The sequence below is a fragment of the Anser anser genome (genome assembly GCF_964211835.1).
Source record: "Anser anser genome assembly, chromosome: 1".
NCBI lineage: Eukaryota > Metazoa > Chordata > Aves > Anseriformes > Anatidae > Anser > Anser anser.
Window position 1 is genome coordinate 149,497,294 of NC_139720.1, and position 20,513 is coordinate 149,517,806.

General features: G+C 42.1%; 1 protein-coding gene across 3 annotated transcripts in view; it reads right to left on the reverse strand.

Annotated features, from left to right (window-relative positions):
* Nucleotides 1–20,513, reverse strand: part of COL4A1 (collagen type IV alpha 1 chain) — a 131,835-nt gene that overhangs the window by 54,804 nt on the left and 56,518 nt on the right. The gene's annotated exons all lie outside the window — the stretch shown is intronic.

Consider the following 20,513-nt stretch of genomic DNA (forward strand, 5'->3'; position numbering starts at 1 on the left):
TGTGGCATGACAGAAAAGCACTGTTCATAGCATGTTTATACTGCTAGCAATAGAAAGGCCAGAAAATCTAACACCCCAAGTTAGCAGTCATATTCCTGAAAACTGCAAATATCACTGTTCGGTCACTAGTGTATGAATAGCCAATATGAATCTTCATCTTACAAGTCATTCACAACAGCAGATTTTGGACAGCAGGCTTTGTCACTTAGTCTTGAGCTTCAGGGTGGTTCAGAGTCAGAGGTGGTTCAACATACAGGGTCTTTCTGAGAAGCTCAACACAGTGACTGTATCTGTCATCCTTTAGGTTCCTCTTTATCGTCATATGGGATATACATGTTTTCTGCACTCTCCCTACTACTCCAAATGCATTTAAAACACATAAACCTAGAGGCAGAAAATAAAATCCATCCACGCTCTAGATCAATATTGCAGCTGTTACGCTTTCATTCCCAGTGAAACCAAGAGGAACACTGAATAAAGGCTGAAAAAACCTACACATAGGGGAGAGGGAAAAAAAATGTATCCATACATCAAAGTCTGAAAACAGCAATTCAAGCAAATTAAAAGCCAAATGTTCCACACAGGAAGTAACTAGAGTTGTCTTTTCAAGGTGTAGGGTGAAACAGGGAGAAGCACCTCATGTTATCCAAAAACGTGATAATATGAATGAATAAAACATTAGTGAGCAACTGAAAAAAAAGGAAAAGGTATACAAGTTTGGTCAACAACTAAAAAACATGACATCTGTTTTAGAAACTCAAAAAATAGACCAATTTTCATGGGATACAGGCAAGGAAATAAAATCAACAGAGTTTCAAACACACAAAAGGAAGCTACTCAGTTTTCAGTATATTCAGCAGAACAGTGAGAGATGAGCTTGCTACTTGTAATTAACAAATGATTTGGTACTGGGAATTTAGGATGGTGAAGAGTTTAGTGAGGAGCAAGAAACTTTTCTCCCATTTGCTCAGGATTACCAGCTACATTCTAGTAGCTGGTGGGGGTCATCTGAGGACTGAGCAAATGAGAGAAGAACAACATCTGGAGATTGGAGAACTCACTCTTCAAGTAGGTAAAACAGGTACTTTGCAAGGAAAACATTATGGTAGACAGTCAGAGGAAGGGGTGTGATGACTCACGGATGTGGCGCTAATTAGTTTCTGAAGATGATGGGAGTTGGCCACTTGGGTAGGCTTTTGTTCAGATGAGGAGAAAAAGAATAGAGGTGACTGATGGGTAAGAAGAAAGGGCCAATGATAAAAGTAGGAGAAAGTAGAGGGGAAATTAAAGCAAAATAACCACTTAGTACAGAGAAGTGACTTGGGTGGAAATAAAGGAAATCTGCTGGCACCAGCTCTATTCAGTGTCCCTGCTGTGGCTGCTCCTGCCAGCCTGAGTTTCTATAGGTCTGGTGGAAATGTGATCTTGGCATTTTGTTTGTATTTCAAGTCTCAAAGAAAAGGACCCAGAGATGCACCCAGCACCTACAGCCCCTGCCCCATGGCACGCTAGTGTGAGCTGGGTGTCAGAGGTAACAGCCAGTCCCACCAAAGCTTGTGCAGCCATTCCTGCACTTTGCTGAGAAGGGGAAGGAGAAAAAATGGAAGGAGTCAGAGAAGGAGCAAGTCTGAAATTTCTGATAGGTCAAATAACATAATAATTCCGTTTTGTAATGCTACTGCAAGGGTTGCTGATGGAGCTGATGTCTGAGTATGCTGGGTGTCCATTCACCTCTTTGTGGTATGTTTCCTGGACTGGCTCTCATGGCAGTCCTTGCCCATGCAAACTGAGGGACGTGGCACTTCTATAAACAAAATATCACTCATTTATTAAAATTTTCCGCTGGGAAAAAATCTTACATTGCCTCTCCTCTCTTTGCTCCCATGAAAAATAGCATTTTCAATAAAAAGGTACTTTCTGAGGCAATCAAACTGTTTTTCCTTGAAGCACCAAAATGGCACGATCTCCTCTATTTACTTCTCAGTATTCATTGTCATGCTTTGATAATAAAGTTTGCTAGCTACCAAAATCCTTGGCAGTGTGTTGTGGTATCACAAAACACTGCAAAACAAAGCAAACAGCCCAACAGATCAAGAAACATATTTCTAAGTCAGCTGTTAAAGGTATAAAGTCCAAGTTCTGAAGTAATCGTTTCAGAACAGGATTCTACACTGAACCGTGGGCACTCGCCTTCATGACCTGCTGGGAGATCTATTAAGGAGGCAGAAGACACTCAAGCACATAGAACAGGGTTTTCCATTGCTGAAGGAAAGCACAACATGTGCAAATGAGAAGAAAACAAGATTTTTCTGACACCTACATAGAAGTATGAGTCATATGTAACAGAGCTAATACTTTCTGCACTCAGGAGCTCTGTCCAGAGGATTTCAATGCACTTTGAACCACTGCACCCTGTGACACAGGAAAATATTCGTTCTGCCATTCTTATGGAAAAATAAAACTGAGGTTTAGAGATTTCGTTTAGTCTAAGGCTCCCTGAAGACTGTTCTGGCACTGTAAAAGGCCCTTAACGTGCCTGTAAATCACTCACTAAGGTAATGACCACTTCATCTTGCCAAAGACATTAACCCAAGGCTTGACATAAATAAAGCTTGGGCTTCCAGGACAACTAGAGCCAGCTCTGCAAAGCCATCTGCAGCCTCCCAGGTTGCCCTCTCTGAGGGGTTAAACATAGCTGCAGGAGCAGGTCAGAGACTGTACAGGGACACTTTGAGCCAAGATACATTCAGGTTTCCCTAGAAGCATTGTCTTTTACTGACCTGAACTGTTAGGCCAAGAGGAAGAAAAGTAAGGGGCTATTTGTCCAGGACTTCTGGATACCCAGTCAAGCTGTCTGATGCCCAGAGGTCTGGAGAGTACAACTCCTGAGCGTGTGGAGGTGTCTCCCATCCCAAATACTGCAGACTCACAGTTTCTCAGACCAGAACTGAGCTCATGTATTAGCTTGTGATTTGCCAGAGGGAAGTAAAAAAAAACATAAAGTTGGTTGACAGTCTTGGCTCTGAGGATGCGAGAGCCACAGGAGCTCTCTCTACACACAATTTGCCACCTTAGCAATTTATTCTAGCCACCTTAGCCACTCATGCTAACTGGGGAGCATGCACTTACACACTGCTTACACCCCTCTCTCTACTTTGCCTTCCCATTTAATGTCACTGCAAAATACTGAGTTAGTAGCCCAAACTTGTGCAGTCTCAGTCTAGACAGACAATGGGACCTTACTTCTCCATGCCATCCATGGAAACTCACAGAATTTAGGACAATCTATTCCAGCCAGATCCAGTAACAGATCTAGGGATGTGTCTTGGTTTCCAGGCCCTTTATTTAGTCTATGCGTCAGACTGTAAGGAAAGAAGCATCGCTAGCGAACAAAGATCTAACTTCAATGCTTCAGTGACCCAGACAGTACCAACTTATACCATGACATGTCTTTTTGACATCAGTGAAACTACACTAAATCACAGTAAAATCCTATCAGTCTCAAAATGTCTACGCTGAACAAGAGAATACAGAAACTCTACCATGAGAAGTAGTAAACTCATGTGAATGCTGAGCTCCACGTGCCCTACATCGACTGGGTATTAGCCTGCAGAGATCACTGGGGTAGCAACATTTGTACTGCTGCTTTCCTACCCAAAGTGGCCTATTTAGAACTGCAAGCTCAGATGAAGCTGTCATGTATTACACCATGCAGTACAGACATATGCGTGTCCTGAAGATGCTTTGCATTGCAAGGAAATACTTGAGCAGCATCCCTTCCCTGCTTGCCTGCCCAGTTCCTTTGTTCACCCAGTGTTCCAGCCAAACATCCCAACAGTGTTTGCACTACATTTATGCTGCAACCCATTAAGCATCCACACTACATAAATTGGCAAGCACTAGATCACTGCTGTTACCCCACTTATTCTTTGCTCAGCACTGAGATTCCTAGCTGCAATGCGTGGAGAGCATGAGACTCTGACTCTAAGTGCTATGTATTGTTCAAGTTCCAATATTCACAGCTGCAAAGTCTTGGCAAGTAATATTAAAAGAGCTTCTGCTTCTTACAAATCAATTCATGAGACTCGGAAATTAAAACAGATGTAACCCGAGTCATCTGTACCTCCACTGATTCAGTGCAAACTGTCAGAAAACAAAAAGGAGAATACATTATTCATCTCACAAAGACGAATATTCTGCCTCTCAGCTGCTGTTGAAAACATGGAGATGCTATGTAAAAAGACAGCAAGTGCTCGGTCACTGTTACACTCATTTGATTAGCAAGATGCCTGTTGAAATCCAGCTTTTGTGAAACGCATCCAAATGCCTCCACATTGGATAGTTCGAATTAAAAGCAACCGAATGGAGTTTTAAAGAGAGGTGAACCTGTTAAGAGCATACATAGCTACAGGCACTGACATTTTTGCTGGCATCCATCCTTCCAAATTAACCATGAAATACTGTTTCACACATGGAGCAACTGCAGATGGCTGTTGAAGAGAGTCACATGAAGCAAGTAGTTTCAGAAGAGTTAGCTGTAATAAATCAAGTGCTGAGGGGGAGGAAACAACCAGCACTACATTATAAATTATTTCCCTTATTATTTTGTCTAGGGACTGTTGGACAGGGAGATGTTAGTCTTGAGAGACTGGTAACATGGATATAAATCAAATGTTTGCAGAGCTGCGGGCTCACACAATGTCTGGACCCATACGTATGCTGTGTTCTCCAGTTCTCCAGAGACTGAAGCATGTGGTGAATAACAATGTGCAGAGCTTTCTGGAGGCATTTACGAGATTATCACACAGCCCCTAGCTGGTTCCTCCTGTTCAGTTTGCCTCTGTGGGAGATCATCCCGTGGTAGAGATGGCAGAACAGACATGTGCCCGCCCTTCGGCTGAAAACACGTAACACGGTTTGACGGTGAGATGCTAAAAGGCAGCTGAGCTGGTCTAGCTAGCAAAGTTGGCTCTGCTCCTCTTCCTGCTCCTTCGAAATGGATGTTGCCTCCCAATCCTTCTTTATAGCAGCTTCGATGATTCCCTCCAGCAGTGCTGCACCAGACCAGTTCACTAAATTCACTCACTTTTCCTTGGTGAGAGAGCTTGCTCTGGCCTCAGTGATCTGAGAAGCCCATCGGGTGTTGAGGCGGCTGCCAAAACTGATGCGAGGACATAGCAATGCAGGTGCAGAAAGGCTGCGACAGCAGCTTCTCACACCAGCACGGCGGGTTGGATGGAGTTCATCTACCAGAGCTCCTCAGCTGTGCCTTTGCTGCAGGAGGAACTGAGCCCAGAGCCAACAAATGCTTGAACTTGAAGGACAGACATCTTCAGATTAGCATTAATGCCGAGTCCAACATCCGTTCTGAGCTCCAGCTTCCTCTCTCACAAGTACACATGCATCCCTCTTTCCAAAGCTCATGTGCATTGAACTGAAACACTACCAAGGGCATGTATGCCAAAGAAATGCAACAGCTTCAAGATGAAAACTGAGGGTGCAGTTTTCCAAAAAGAGAGAAACAGGGTCTGACAATTCAACGTTCTTCCCAATTTTTCCCTTTTCCTAGTCTGATTTTAGAAATAGTCTCAAATGTTGCTTTTGATAGAGATTAGTTTGAGGTCTAGGTGTAACTGTTAATGAAAACAGCACCATTCACATGAATCCTGAAGTTCTCATCACACCTTGATGCTCCAGTGTGACCTCTTAAAATCCACAGCAACACACAACAGCCTTGCAATGACCTAGACAGTTTCTAGACAGACTGTCCCAAACCACGTGAGAGGTGAATGCAGGCTCTGTGTTTGTTCCTTCAGCTGATATAACTGCATGCACTCGAGCGAATTGGCTTTGAAGTGTTAGACCTGCAATTACAATACACAGTGGGAGACACTACTGTGGGATCTGAGTAGCGCTCTTGAGTCACTGTGTTTCTCTCCACACTCTTCTAAACACGTTTTACAGAACTGTAACTGGCTCGGGGCTGTTTTCATGAAGAAATGGTGGTGGGGAATACCCAATCCCTAACTAAAAGAGTATTTCTAACCACAAGAGGGAGCACCGGCCTCGAATATCTTTCAGGACTAAAATAAACGTGTACAATAAATATCATCTGTTTGTCCTTAGCTGCACTTACCATTTTCAGTATTTTACTGAAAGTGTGAAGTGGATATCAGTCAAACAGAATTATTGCTCTACACTCACAGCACAAGAGTCCTTAAATGCACTGCGGATGCTTAACATTACAGAATTCCCACGGCACATTCTTCAGTGTGAGAATCTATCTACACTATAGCCATACAGTTCTGAAGCCACACGAGTAACTAGTAAATAATTACACAAACATAACTGTAAAGACACGCGAAGAATCTGTGTAGGAGCTCTGTAAACATCTTGGCTCTCCCGGCAGTTTTGGGGCTGACAGCATGCAGAATGGAAAGAGGGGAAGGGAGAGGAAGGGGGGATGTAAGTCAGCAAAATCTGGATTCTTGCACTGCCAGAAAGAATCTGAGAAAACTCACTCATGTGGAAACACGAATCCGGCATGACTAACAGAAGGGGCAGCCATGACTGTTTTACATCACCTGCACAGCTACCCAGTGGGGCTGGGTGTGGGCTGGGTGAGTCCCCTGCACAACCTGAGGCATTACCAGGGCTGCTCTAGGCTATATGCGGACACCAAGAGCTATCCCAGCAGCTGCTGGTGAACAGCACTCTCCAGTCATGCCCTTTCTGTCACAATGCTGGTTCTGCCATTTCCATCTCCCCTTAGCCCCTCCCTAGTCCCCTTCATCCATGGGACTCCTTCAGCCCCCAGTTAAACCAGTTCCAGGGCTGCGCTTAGAGGTGGGAACACTGAAAAGCACCGGTGCAAAAGCCAGTGTCATACAGACTTTTATACACAAGGGTGGAAGGTGCACTCTCGTCACCCCGCGATGGCATGTCACACAGCACTGGCCGCTTGCTGGCTTTGCTGTCATTCCTGCTATGCAATTATCAGCTCTCGAGTCTAGTAAATTTGCAGCACCGGAGAATCTGTGCAGAGTGATCCATGGTGAACTCAGAGCTGCAGTAGTGAATCAATCAGCGTAATAATTTGGTTAGAGACCTGTTCAGGTTGGCAGTTCAAGTGCTGTCTGTGCCTCTGCCTTCCAAATCGGAGAGCACGCTTAGGCGGGAAGTGTATCTCAGTGTCGCCTGACGGCTGCAAAGAGCATTCCTCAGGAAGTCGCTAAGTGCTTCCCAAGAGTATAAAAATAGAAATAACGATCTTTGTGTATCCTTTCCTCTACATATCTGTACCGACGTGCTTAGTTTGTCTGCAAACAAAGTGGGTGGGTATGCAGTGTGTCTGAATTTGATTTAGTAGCTGAAGGAGAATTAAAATAAGCCAAGTGAAGTAAAATTAATATTCAGAAGCCAGTCACGGCTACAGTCTCAACCTCTATTTAATTAGTGTCAAGCAACTGGTTGCTTATCAGCACTATACAATTTCAGCTAAACCAGCTGTAAGTAATGGCTCCTCCATATTTAATTCATGTGCTTCATGCAACTCCTCTTCTTGCTCATCCCATAGTTATTTCTCATTTTCCAAATGCTATTCAGATTTTTCAACAGAGGTGCCTACATTTCACTTTCTAGGACTTGCTGAGCCAAGTTAACTTAAGCTCTCAGTGACTCCTTACATTGTTTGTCTTTGGTCATTGTATATTTTGTGGTGTATTTGACTCCAGTGTAGACAAATGTTGCAGACCCAGAAGTAGGTAGGATGCTGAGAAGGAATGTATTTCTATTTACAGAAAACTATGATTTAGAAGACATGCTTGGTTTGCCTCCATTAAAAAAGAAAAAAAAAAAAAAAGGAGGGGGAAAGGGGGGAAGCCACTGAAGTTTAATGGGGTACAAGTACTTTTAATTCATGACCCCTAATTTCACCATTTCATAAACTAGGGGTAGTCTACCTCAAAGCATGATGCAGGGCATGGTATGACAAGAGTATGAAGGCAAGACTAACAGAGAGCAGAAGCCAACAGACAGCGTGTGAGCTTCATTCTCTGACTGTGGAAGTCTGCCTGAACAGTGTTTGGCAGTTTAACACCAATGTATGTGTTTCACTGTCTTCATGCTTAAACATTTCTTGATTTTTGTAAAAGACACATCTCGTGATGCTTCAGGAGGAAGTCACAAAAACCTGTCACCGAAGGTGTGCATGGTGTATTTCCAAAACTTTAAATAAAAATAAAATCAAACTTGGCTCAAGGAGTCCTTTTCCAAAAGTTAGAGCCACCCTAGGGAACAGAACAACCTCAAAAAGCCACAAGGGAAGAGGATGTGGGAAGGAAAAATGCATATGCCGTGTTAAAAAAAATAATAATAATAATAATTTTAAAAAAAGGAAATTCTATCACCTGGAGACAGGTTGAATCAAAAGGGTGCTATATTTCCCACCCCTTCTAATCATCTGTTGAACTCATTAGGTCTGAGTAACTCTTCCTTTGTTTTATTGCACATTGTGTTAAGTCACTTCCAGTGTTGAAGGTCCATGAAAATAAGGGGTAAAAATGCTCCACACCCTTCCTTCTTCATTAGTGAAAATTATTTAGCATTTGTTTGCATTTGGCATTGTTTAAAGGCTCACATTCAAAGATGAAACAGCAGAAAAAGAATGTCTTGAACTTTTCAGGTTTTTCTAATTTATTTTTGTTCACATCCTAGACCTGGAATGAAATGTGACGTCGTTACATGCAAGTTTTATTCTCTTGCCAAAGGTTTGTCATGGACATATTTACAGAAAATAATCTCTTCCATAAATAGTAAAAACATGGGCAGCTGGTCCTAGACAGTACAGACTGCAATAAAGTTCTCATAATGAAGTAGCTCATATCTTAAAGAGTACATGACAGACAGTGCTATTCTAGACAGTGCTATTCTAGCTACTTTTTTTGGTTAGGTTTGAAATGGCATTTCAAAAGTTTTAAACATTTTAAAAGTTGCATGGAAGTAAGATATCTTTCCACAAAAGCTGGAGGAAATATTCTAGCTTCTGAATTTTTATCACAAAAACACCACAGGGCAAATAACACTATGCCTCAAAGTGTAATGCGATGTTTCTTCAGTTTAACCTGTAGTCTCGACTCAACCAGAAGCATTAGAGAACAGACACCACAATATAATTTCTGTAGCACCTTCAGAATAATTCAACCTAAACCAATTAAGTTATCAAAGATGCAATAATCACTAACAAATATGTAAAACAGACTATTTTCCTTATTTTGACACTATGGAGGTTATAAGCATAATCAATTAGTTGTTACTTGTCAGTGAATACCAACCAGAAGTTGCTGTACTGCTTAGGTGTCTTAAAGGTTGTCTTTTTGACAAAAAAGGAAGGCTGTGTAAAAGAAGCATGTCAGAAAACTTAAAAACCTGTGATGTAAGACTGCCACCCAGAGGAACTCACAGGAAAGGGACACAGCCACTGGAGCAGGAAATCTGTCCTGGTGAGAGCTGGTCTGAGACCGTGACTCAAACTCTTCCCCTTTGGTACCACTCACAGTGGCAACGCTGATGTTCACTGCTCTTTCCTCAAATCTGATTGCACCCAATGACAGGCAGGGCAGAAAGAAAGTTTTTCTGCCTAAGGCTTGTACTTTGCATAGCTTTAGAGAGTTTCACATTTCCAGGCACTATCCTTTCTCTTTTTTTCTGAGGTAAAAAGCATCCCTCAACTCCCATGCCTTGGCACTAGTGTAAATACATTGCACTTAATACCTAGAACATCCTGAAGAATTCCCTTTGTAAGAGTTTTGCCAAGGCTGTGTGTGTGTCCCTGTTGGACTGCCAACTTCCATCTCCATAGCAGACAGAAAAGAAATCTGAGTCGCAGATTTGTAATTGCATCCTTAATTCACAAATGCCATTAAAGGTGCTGCATACAGCTGTCAGCAGCACTTCTGGACAACATTGACTTCTCTGTTCACTGCTATCCTATACGAGCCCTCGGTATTCTTTCATTTTTTCACATAACTCCTGACTTCAGACTCAGAGTGCGCTTAAGACTCCCCTCCTGCCCTACTGTCCTTCTGCTCCACTCCTGCTACTTACACTCATTTGTTTTGCAGCTCTGCTGCCTTTCAGCCTTCTCTTGGCAGTTGATCAAACTGCTCCAACAAAACCAAGGGTTATCAAAAGCCCCAAAGCTTTAACTATCCAGGAACTACTTTTGTTGCATCCGTTTACAGTCAGCAACAGCATCAAATGAGACAAGAGTGAGAAGACATCCAGTTTGATGTCAGTGTCTGTGCTCACTCACTTGGTCAACTCAGTATTTACTTTAACTGTGCATGGTGATCTTTGACACAAGCCTCAGTGAGAATTATTTTTGTTGGCATATCAAAACATTTAAAAATGTTCCTGCTGAACTTTAGTGGAAGCTGCCACATGCTTTCTTTAAGAGCTACAAGATTTATGGGCAGGTTTTACCATTCTAGTTACTCTTGAAATATTCTAAGGAATAGAAATATGATTTTCCAGACAAGAATCTGAGTTGCTTTCCCCTTGGCTTCACCTTAACTTTATTTTTCTTCTGATAGTAAGATGATATATGAGAAGACTTTACCCGTCACTGAAAGCTAATAATTATTTTCATAATTTGTTAACTTTCTTTCCTGTTTTGTCTATAACTCAATTTACTCATTGCTCTGTGAACTTTCTCAGTTTACCTGAAAGAAAATGGAAATCGTTTTAGGATCTCTTGAAAATGCTTTCTCAGCTGTCCTTGCTCCCTCTGTGACATGAGTTTCTTTTGTGGTTAAACTAAAGAGGTTCTTCAGCTGGTTAGGAATTTGTTTGGGTGATAAAGTACCTTATTATCACCTTTTTAGCAGCTACTTCAAATTTCCTCTTTGGACATTCCACTTTAATGATGTTTCTTACTGCTCTATCTCCTTCAAAGCATATATGGTTACAAGTTTTGCTATTGCTCCTGATGGACGTGGGTTTTTTAGTGTTTTGTTTGAAATTTGGCTTTATACCCTTTTTCAATAAAACCCAAAAAGAAGAGAATTTAGATCTACTTTTCTGAAAACCATATGGCTGGGTGTTTCCAATGACTAATCTAAATTATGACCTCTCACTGAAAACATAGCTCTAAAATCTGAAGTAGGAGGTGGCTGAGCTAATAGAACCAAACAATTAACTACCACTAGTACAAGATAAAACAAACCACAAAACCAACCAAACCACTTCTTGCTCTTGGCCAGGAAGACCAGCAAGTGACTTAAGGAGATTACTGTGGTTCCCTAGTAACGATTATACGTACAAGATTGCTTGTTGTAAATAGCGCTACAGAGAAAATGTAGGCAGAGATATATTAAATGATCCAAGATTAAATATATCAAGTATGATTAAATTCCTGTGTGGGAACTGACATATCACAGAACCGCCAATTATACTGGCTGGCTTGGTGTGAGATCCCCAGCAAACACAATATAAATTGAATGCAAGAATGATTTAAAGAAGCCTGAGGGGTAAACTACAAAAAGCAGCTACTGCTGCTCCCCAGACGTTTGCTGTCCCAGACCCACAGAATGCTGTCTGCATGATGGAGTATTCATGTTATGGGCTATTTTATGAATATACAGAAAGCGTAAGCAGACTGCAGGTGTAGTCACATATGACCAGATAGTAAAAAACACCTGCACACTGATACAAAAGTTTTAATAATCAGTAAATCAGTGCTGTCAGTAGACACTTAGAGCATGACTCTGTTTGCACGGACAAAATTTAAAATTTAGGATGATTACAAACTACACATGGGTATTGCAGAGGCACTGAGTGGCTCTGCTTCCAGAGCATGTGGCCTTCAGAGAAGTGCAGACTTTATAGGTCTTTTTTGAAATTACTCTGACTTCCCATTTGGGAAACTTTACTGACTTCTTTGGAGGCTTACATGATTCAGATCAAAATAAAGCCCTGTAATCCTTTAAGAAACCAGAATGAAGACATACACTAACAGCAGTTGTACAAATGTAAAATCAAACACTGTGAGGCTATAGAGTATGTTTTATTTCATGATGAAATGCCTGAGATTATTCTACCAACATCTTCACAAGCACAGATATGCATCTGGCAACAGCTGTTGAAAAAGTTATATTATGCCAGCTGAAATATTACTGTGTGAAAACCTTTAGAAGTTGTCTCTGAAAACTAAATACGAGCACAGCCTGCCACACAGTATTACTGGGATATCTGCTTTTATAGCACTATTTCCATAAAGATAAAATCATCAGGTAATCCATTAATCTATACACCTCAATAGAGAAAACTTTGCCAGAGAAATTCAGCCCCATTTGGGCACATGGGACAAATGCTTCCTAGTAACTATTTCAAACGAAGAAAATCTGATGACTCCAGATGCCACTTAAAAGTTTGGCCTGCAAGCTAGGAAACTGTACTTATCAATACTTATCATATCTCACTCGGTATTATTCAGTCTTTTGACAGCTTGTTCTTTTCAAGAATAAAGGCTTTGTTTGTGGGCTCTCTTTATGAAATATAGATGTTCTTTTTCCTTGATTTGAACTAAAAGGATTATGTTTCTCTGAGAAAGGGTAAATCAATAAAAATACAGTAGTGCCACTTCTAAATTGGCACAAACATTGTGATAATGGCCTGATTTTCAAAAATATTTATGAGCCACAAGTCTCCCTGAAGTATATCAGATCTGCAGCTGATCAATATCTTTGCTTATTTCATTATGATCTTCTGATTTCCCCCTTTCAGGAATGAATAGATATTTTCATGCAATCTATTAGTCCTTTCCCTACAGAAAACATATTATTTCCTCCCACATTGCCTGCCACCTCTCTTGTCAACTTTAGGTCCCTCTCCAGGGTGTATAGTTTAGCTCTGCTTTCCTTGGTGTCCTCACTCATGGTCTCTCCAACTCAGACATGAGCAGGTGCTGTGAACGAGGAACATTTCTACAGCAGCCACTTATGCAGAAACACTGAGCAAAACCATGGAAGAAGAGATAAAAAGCAAATAGTAAGCATTTTCAGGATATAGTGCCAATGAAACAATGAAAAGTGTTAAAATGTACATTCTTGGTAAAAAAAAAAAAAAGAAAGAAAAAAAAAAAAGAAATTATCTTGATGCTGTTAATACAGGTTGAACATGAAAAGCACAGATTACTGAGTTGCTGCATGAAAGGAGCAGACCTGCTGCCATCTGCTATATTGTAAAGAAAACCCAGAACTGCATAGAGCTGATCTGCTCACTGACTACCTGATCTTCTCTCCAGCAAGAGGCTTTATATTGTTTTAACTCATCAATATCACAAATATTTTGCTGTACCTGTTGATACCTAAAATGACAAGAAAAGCCCTGAAGGTCCTCCCAATCTGGTTAACTTAAAATAATAATAATAATAAATTGGCACAGTCAACTCTTCATTACCGAGAGTAAATAGAAAAGCCATATCACCTGCAGATAGCAAAACCCTGCGTGACTTTTAAGACTGTACAAAGAGAGTGTAGGAGAGGAAAGACTGGTTGCTGCTGCTGTTGACTGGGGTGTCCCACTGATTGCCCACCTAAGCCAGGAAGAGAACTGCCTGGTTTCCAGACCCAATATGGCTCCAGATAAGCCAGTGCTTGTATTTCCGCAGTATGGTCAATCCACACGGGGATGGTTCATCCACTGAGGTAAACAGAAAAGTAATTTTTATGTAGGTATAATAATGTGTACAGTCTCAGAATGAGGCAAACAAAAAATGCCAGTACAAATTGATTTGCTCAAGTTTTCTTGCATCCCAAAACAAAAACCCTTGGGAGTAACAGTTATATAAGAATTAATTCTCTTCTTTTCTATTTTCTTTCAGAATTTCCTACCAGAGTTTTTTTTTATTTTTTTTAAATGCATTACTCGGTGCACAATGGCAATATCACATTTACGATTCTTGTGACTTTAAATTTTATTGGGTAATGCAGAGGCAAGGGAATCTTCATAAGGTATTTACAGTAAAGAATGAGAATTTGTACTCTAATGTATTCTAACTGATAAACATTAGAAGATTAGTAATTCTATTTTAGTGACAGAAAAAATGCAGTGTTACCTCCATTTATGCATGTTTCTGTATGGACTAAGATGAGTGTAAATACTCATGGATGAGGGGATGAATTCTTGAAAACTGTCAGAGAAAAGGAATTTTACTTCAATCTATACAGTCTTTGTTCTAAATAGCAATTAAATGCTTAACTCGCTTTTTCTATACACATCAATGGATAGAATTTCTTATCTCCACAGCTGCTTGAAATTGTTCTCAAAGTCTAGGTAGGATAAAAGAGAAAATATAGCTTCTGCCTACTTCTGAGTAACCCAATAAAATGTAGGCAAGCATTCAGAAGTCTAATCAGTTTAAACAGATCTCACACTTCAATGAGGTCAGAAAGAACAGTTAATATGTAGACCGACAAATAAAAAGTGCAAGAGGAAACAACTGAAGATGGTTTAGGTTAATCTATTTAATGGAAAACAGCAAGGTATTATTTATTGCTTTATTATTTTAGCAATATAATGTTATTCTAAAATTTCTTCACCTTCTGTTCTGCAAAAACTTGATGCTTGACATTACATTGCTTAAAATAACAACCTGATGTTCAGTGTAATAATAAAGGCTTTATAGGACAAGAGCCATCTGTTGCAATTATGCTCACTTTCTGAGATTTCCTGAAAGAGATGAAAAACTTTAAACTTTGTCAATTATATGCCCTTGAAGAACTATGAGTCATCTTAAAGGCGTTTGGCATAGAGATGTAATTTTCATGGAAACAGTCTAATGAGAGAACACATTGAATGCATTCTAAATATGGCCATCCAAATGGTCATATTGATGAAAAGAGTCTCAAATGAGAGACAAAAATATGGCAGTATAACTTGCTCTTCCATATCTGTAATTTTGTTGAGTAACATTCCTGGGGCATTTCACAGCTTTTAAGTCAAATACTATTTTTAGCACTTTTTCTGGTGAGATCATTAATACGATTACTTCACCAAATATATGTTAATTAATACCCACCCTGCAAACACAAACCATAGGGTCTGGAACTTCTTCCCACACTACGGTAAGAAATACATCTCCAGATGTTAATGATTAAGGCATTAAAGGGTAAACCCAGCACCCACTTCCGCAGCTGCTGAAGCTCCCACGGCAGTAAACTACTGTGGTTACATTGCTGAAGAGTGTGGGTGGATTGGAAAGGGCCCTTCAGCGTGTGTGCGCTTCTGCACAACATAGGAGCCAGATCAAAAGGGCTTCCAGCACAGGCAACGTGTTGGCTGTGGATGGCGCAGGGCAGAATGGATAAGTACTTCCCACGCAGGAGGCTACGTGAGAGGTGGAGAGCAGATGTTCTCTAACGTGGTCACCTTGGGTCCCTCTAAGGGCTGGGCATGGCAGCCCTCTCATGTCCTGGGTCCTAGCTTGCATCAGTCCTTCTAATCAGTCTGATTGAACAATATTCACACAGATCACTGAAGCAACAGGTACCTCTACTGATGTGAGCGTTAATGGGGGCCACATTTAACAAAGACATGTTTCAAATCCAAATGCGCTGGCTGGAGAAACCATTTCTAGAAACATTACAGAGGAAATTGGGAAGGATGCTTCCTTTGCTTTGCCTGACCAGCTTCTCCTCTCTTTGGGACTGGGACTGGGTACCAGTCTGTCCTTATTCTAGATGGGCATTAGATGTAAAGAACTGTCATTCAAACCTGCAGTAGGCTAAAACAAAGGTGGGGGGGGGGGGGGGGGGGGAGAGAAATTTTTAAATAAAATGCAGGTTTCAGTTCAATCTCCGATCTACATATTTGAAAGATCTACAATGTTAACACAGTAAGCAAGATTAGATAGATATTGATGTGAATGAAGTTACCTTTAAATGTATTTCAAAATAATTTCAAATTATTTTCTTGAATATGGTTTTCTAGGCATAACTATTTGTTCACTTGTCCAGGTGCCTCTTTTGTTAAAATTATCTTCCCAACATAGTCTGAGAGCACATCAAGATTTAACGCTTACTTGCTGGACAAGTTGGCATGAGATCTTGAATTTACTGACTTCTGTTGCTACAGACTGATATCATAGAATCACAGAATGGTGTGGCGTAAAGACCACGCGGACACCAGGGTTCTTTCAGGATCAGTAACTGCTACCACTTTATTGATGACATAACTTCAACTCTCTCCTATTGAGGATGTAACTTCCTCTCTCTCTTATTGAGGGCATAACTTCTCTTATTGAGGACAGGCTCCCTTCTTATACCAATCACCCCACAGCAGTACTTTTCCACTAACTATTCATTGGTCAACAACTTTGCCCGACAACAACAAACACCCAGCAACTTCCATGCCTTAACAGCTGGAGAACCAGCAACTGAATCAGAACCAGTCTCCTGAATCACCCTTCTTTGTTCCTTCTAAACTCTTTACATTCCTGATGGCCTCATCATTAAGAGTCCAATGTTATCACCAACCATGGGGCTTGTCGACCCCCATGGCCACACTCCCACAGAATGGCTCGGGTTGGAAGTGACCTTAAAGATCACCCAGTTGCAACCCTCCTGCAACGGACAGAGATGCCACCCACTAGATCAGGTTGCCCAGGGCCCCATCCAACCTGGCCTTGAACACCTCCAGGGAAGGAGGTGTTTTTTAAACACATCCACAACCTCTCTGGGCAACCTGTTCCAGTGTCTCACCACATCTTCTACATTTTTAAATGGCCTACATTAACCTGAGGTTGTTTTGGCTTTGATCATATCAGGCAAGCACCTATTTCTTGAAAAGAAATAGGAATCTCTGAGACTCTGAGCTACGCAAATAGAAAATGTCAGCAAAAGAAGCTCTAGCAAAGGCAGGAACTGTGAGAAACACTCTGTAGCCAATAATATAGACTCAGGCAAGGATCTCAGTGAAGTAGCAATTTTATTCACGATTGCAATGGTGGGCATCCCACAAGCAGGAGCGCACCTACTAGTCACATACTACAGTTTATATACTTTATTTCTTGACGACCGGGACCCTCCCCTGTTACCCCATTGACTGGGTAATCCAGGTTCACAACCTATCCGATGCTTCACAGACAATACATGGCCTTCACTTGCCAGCAACCTGACACCATGATTTTTGCCTAATTGCTCTAAGGAGTCTGGTCGCCTGCATTTTACAAGGTCCTCTGCTAAGCTTTCTTATCACTGCAAGCATATTTCAATACCACATTCCTTACGTTTAAACAATGTAACTCTGTGCAAAAACAACATTTTTGTTCCCACAATTCCCCCCTTTTTTTATTTATAAATTGTTGATTTTTGCATAACTTTCTCTAAGGTGTAATTTTGTAGATATCTTCCTCTTCTTCACTTTCTTTGCTTTCCATCTCCTCTAATATCATCATCTTATCTGAGTAAGGTAGTGGCTCCATGGTCACTTGTTTCAATAGCGCAGTTTCAATTAACCGCTGGACTCGTCCTCTTACACAGGGGATGATGCAACAACCAATGGCTGTCAAAACTCCTGCTACTACGATCAAGGATGTAAATATGGACATTACCATCCCTTTCCATTTACCAAACCAAGATTCCAACCATCTTGTGATGGAAGTGTCTGTTCTGAGTTTTCTGCCAATTCATTGGCAAGGGTGGTCAGCCCTTGCAATGCTCTAGTTACTGTGCCATCCAGGGCAGTATTGTTGGGTATAAAAGGGCAACAACAGTTGCCCAGCATCACACACACACTGCCTTTCTCCGCAAGCATCATATCTAATGCTATTCTGTTTTCCCAAGCCATTTTGCTGGTGGCATCCAGTTGTTCAGCGATTCCTCTTATCGCATCCCTTGCATAATTTATGAATCTCTGCTGATTATAATAAATATAATTAATCCAATCCACATTCTTGTTGATTGTTACCCACCAGAACAGTGACTCAAACCCTGAAGCAATTTGATTACTGGCTTTATGTTCGTCGGGAACTCCTCCAGGCACCCCAATAGAATCTATGTACACTCTATCATCAAATGATACTCCTAAGCTTCTTTTACTTCTTCTGGGTATCTGTGATGTTTCTCTTTCAAATGCCAGGGTGAAGGGTATAGTTAATTGAACAAGTGCACAAGTGCCTCCCCAACTAGATGGTAGGGTGAACCATAAGATCTTCTCTCCACAGTACCACCAGAGATCTGCCCTGGGGATCTCAAGTCTTGAGTAGTTTCCCATCATGTCCTTGGTAGCATTCAAGGTCCTCATGCACAAGGCAAATTCTCCCAGGTGCCAGGTAGCACTCACACCCTGCCGTGAGAGGCAAGCTGTGGAGAATGCAGGGGGAACCCTGATGTTGCTATCACACAAGGAAGGGAACAGCAAAGAGAGAGACTTACAGGCCTCATTTCCCCAGGCAGTCATTTCTTGATACAATGCAATCATACATTGCATCCCCTGGGAGTCCTTGGTCCACCCCAATGGGAAGGGCACTATCTGAGCAATCGGTTGTCCTGAGGCACAAGCATAGCAATTGCTATGGTTGAGACTCTGGCCAGTATATTTGACCCATTCTATCCAGGCATTCACATCCCATACCATTTCAATCTCAATTGTTTGCCTAAGATCTTTTATTTCTTTAACTGTCACAACTGCCGCATTTTGAAGAGGGTCTCTTGCTTTCTCCTCAAGTTTCTCCCTATCTTTGGTGACAATAGAGGGTGGTTCCCATACAGCTATCCTAAATCTGGCCGTTGGGTCTTTCCCAGTCACATCTGCTCCGAGACCAAAAGTACGGTTAATAAGGCCATCAGCCTTATTAATTGTTATAGTTATGGGATTACACTGTAGAGGCTGACAGTTGGACTGAACAGTTCCTTTAAATATGCTAATCTGGCTCTTTAACGCCTTTAAGCTATTACTTGGACTGGGCGTATATGTCATAGAATCATAGAATATCCTGAGTTGGAAGGGACCCTTAAGGATCATCAAGTCCAACTCTTGATACCGCACAGGTCTACCCAAAAGTTCAGACCATGTGACTAAGTGCACAGTCCAATCTCTTCTTAAATTCAGACAGGCTCGGTGCAGTGACCACTTCCCTGGGGAGCCTGTTCCAGTGTGCAACCACCCTCTCTGTGAAGAACCCCCTCCCGATGTCGAGCCTAAATTTCCCCTGCCTCAGCTTAACCCCGTTCCCGCGGGTCCTGTCACTGGTGTTAATGGAGAAAAGGTCTCTTGCCTCTCGACACCCCCTTACGAGGAAGTTGTAGACTGTGATGAGGTCTCCCCTCAGCCTCCTCTTCTCCAGGCTGAACAGGCCCAGTGACCTCAGCCGTTCCTCATACGTCTTCCCCTCCAGGCCTTTCACCATCTTCGTAGCCCTCCTCTGTACACTCTCCAACAGTTTCATGTCCTTTTTATACTGTGGTGCCCAGAACTGCACACAGTACTCGAGGTGAGGCCGCACCAGCGCAGAGTAGAGCGGGACAATCACCTCCCTTGACCTACTAGCGATGCCGTGCTTGATGCACCCCAGGACACGGTTGGCCCTCCTGGCCGCCAGGGCACACTGCTGGCTCATATTCAACTTGCTGTCTACCACGACCCCCAGATCCCTCTCTTCTAGGCTGCTCTCCAGCGTCTCATCGCCCAGTCTGTATGTGCAGCCAGGGTTTCCCCGTCCCAGGTGCAGGACCCGGCACTTGCTCTTATTGAACTTCATGCGGTTGGTGATCGCCCAGCTCTCCAACCTATCCAGATCCCTCTGCAAGGCCTTTCCACCCTCATTCGAGTCCACAACTCCTCCAAGTTTGGTGTCATCAGCAAACTTGCTCAAAATACCTTCTATTCCTACATCCAGATCGTTTATAAAAATATTGAAAAGTACCGGCCCTAAAATGGAGCCTTGAGGGACCCCACTGGTGACCGCCCGCCAGCCTGACGCAGCCCCATTTACCATAACCCTTTGGGCCCTGCCCGTTAGCCAATTGCTCACCCATCGTATGATGTTTTTATTTAGCTGTATGGTGGACATTTTGTCCAGTAGGATCCTATGGGAAACCGTGTCAAAAGCCTTGCTGAAGTCCAAAAAAATCACATCAGCTGGTTTCCCTTGGTCCATCATACGGGTGATCTTATCATAAAAGGAAATCAGGTTAGTTAGGCAGGACCTACCCTTCACAAACCCATGCTGGCTGGGACCAATGACTGCTTTGTCCCCCAGGTGCACCTCAGTAAGTTCGAGAACCATCTTCTCCATGATTTTACCAGGCACTGACGTGAGACTGACAGGCCTGTAATTGCTAGGGTCTTCTTTCTGACCCTTCTTGTAAATCGGCACAACATTTGCCAGCTTCCAGTCTACCGGGACCTCTCCAAATTCCCAGGATCGTTGAAAAATAATTGAGAGAGGTTCCGCGATGACGTCCGCCAGCTCTTTCAGCACCCGGGGATGAATCCCATCCGGACCCATGGAC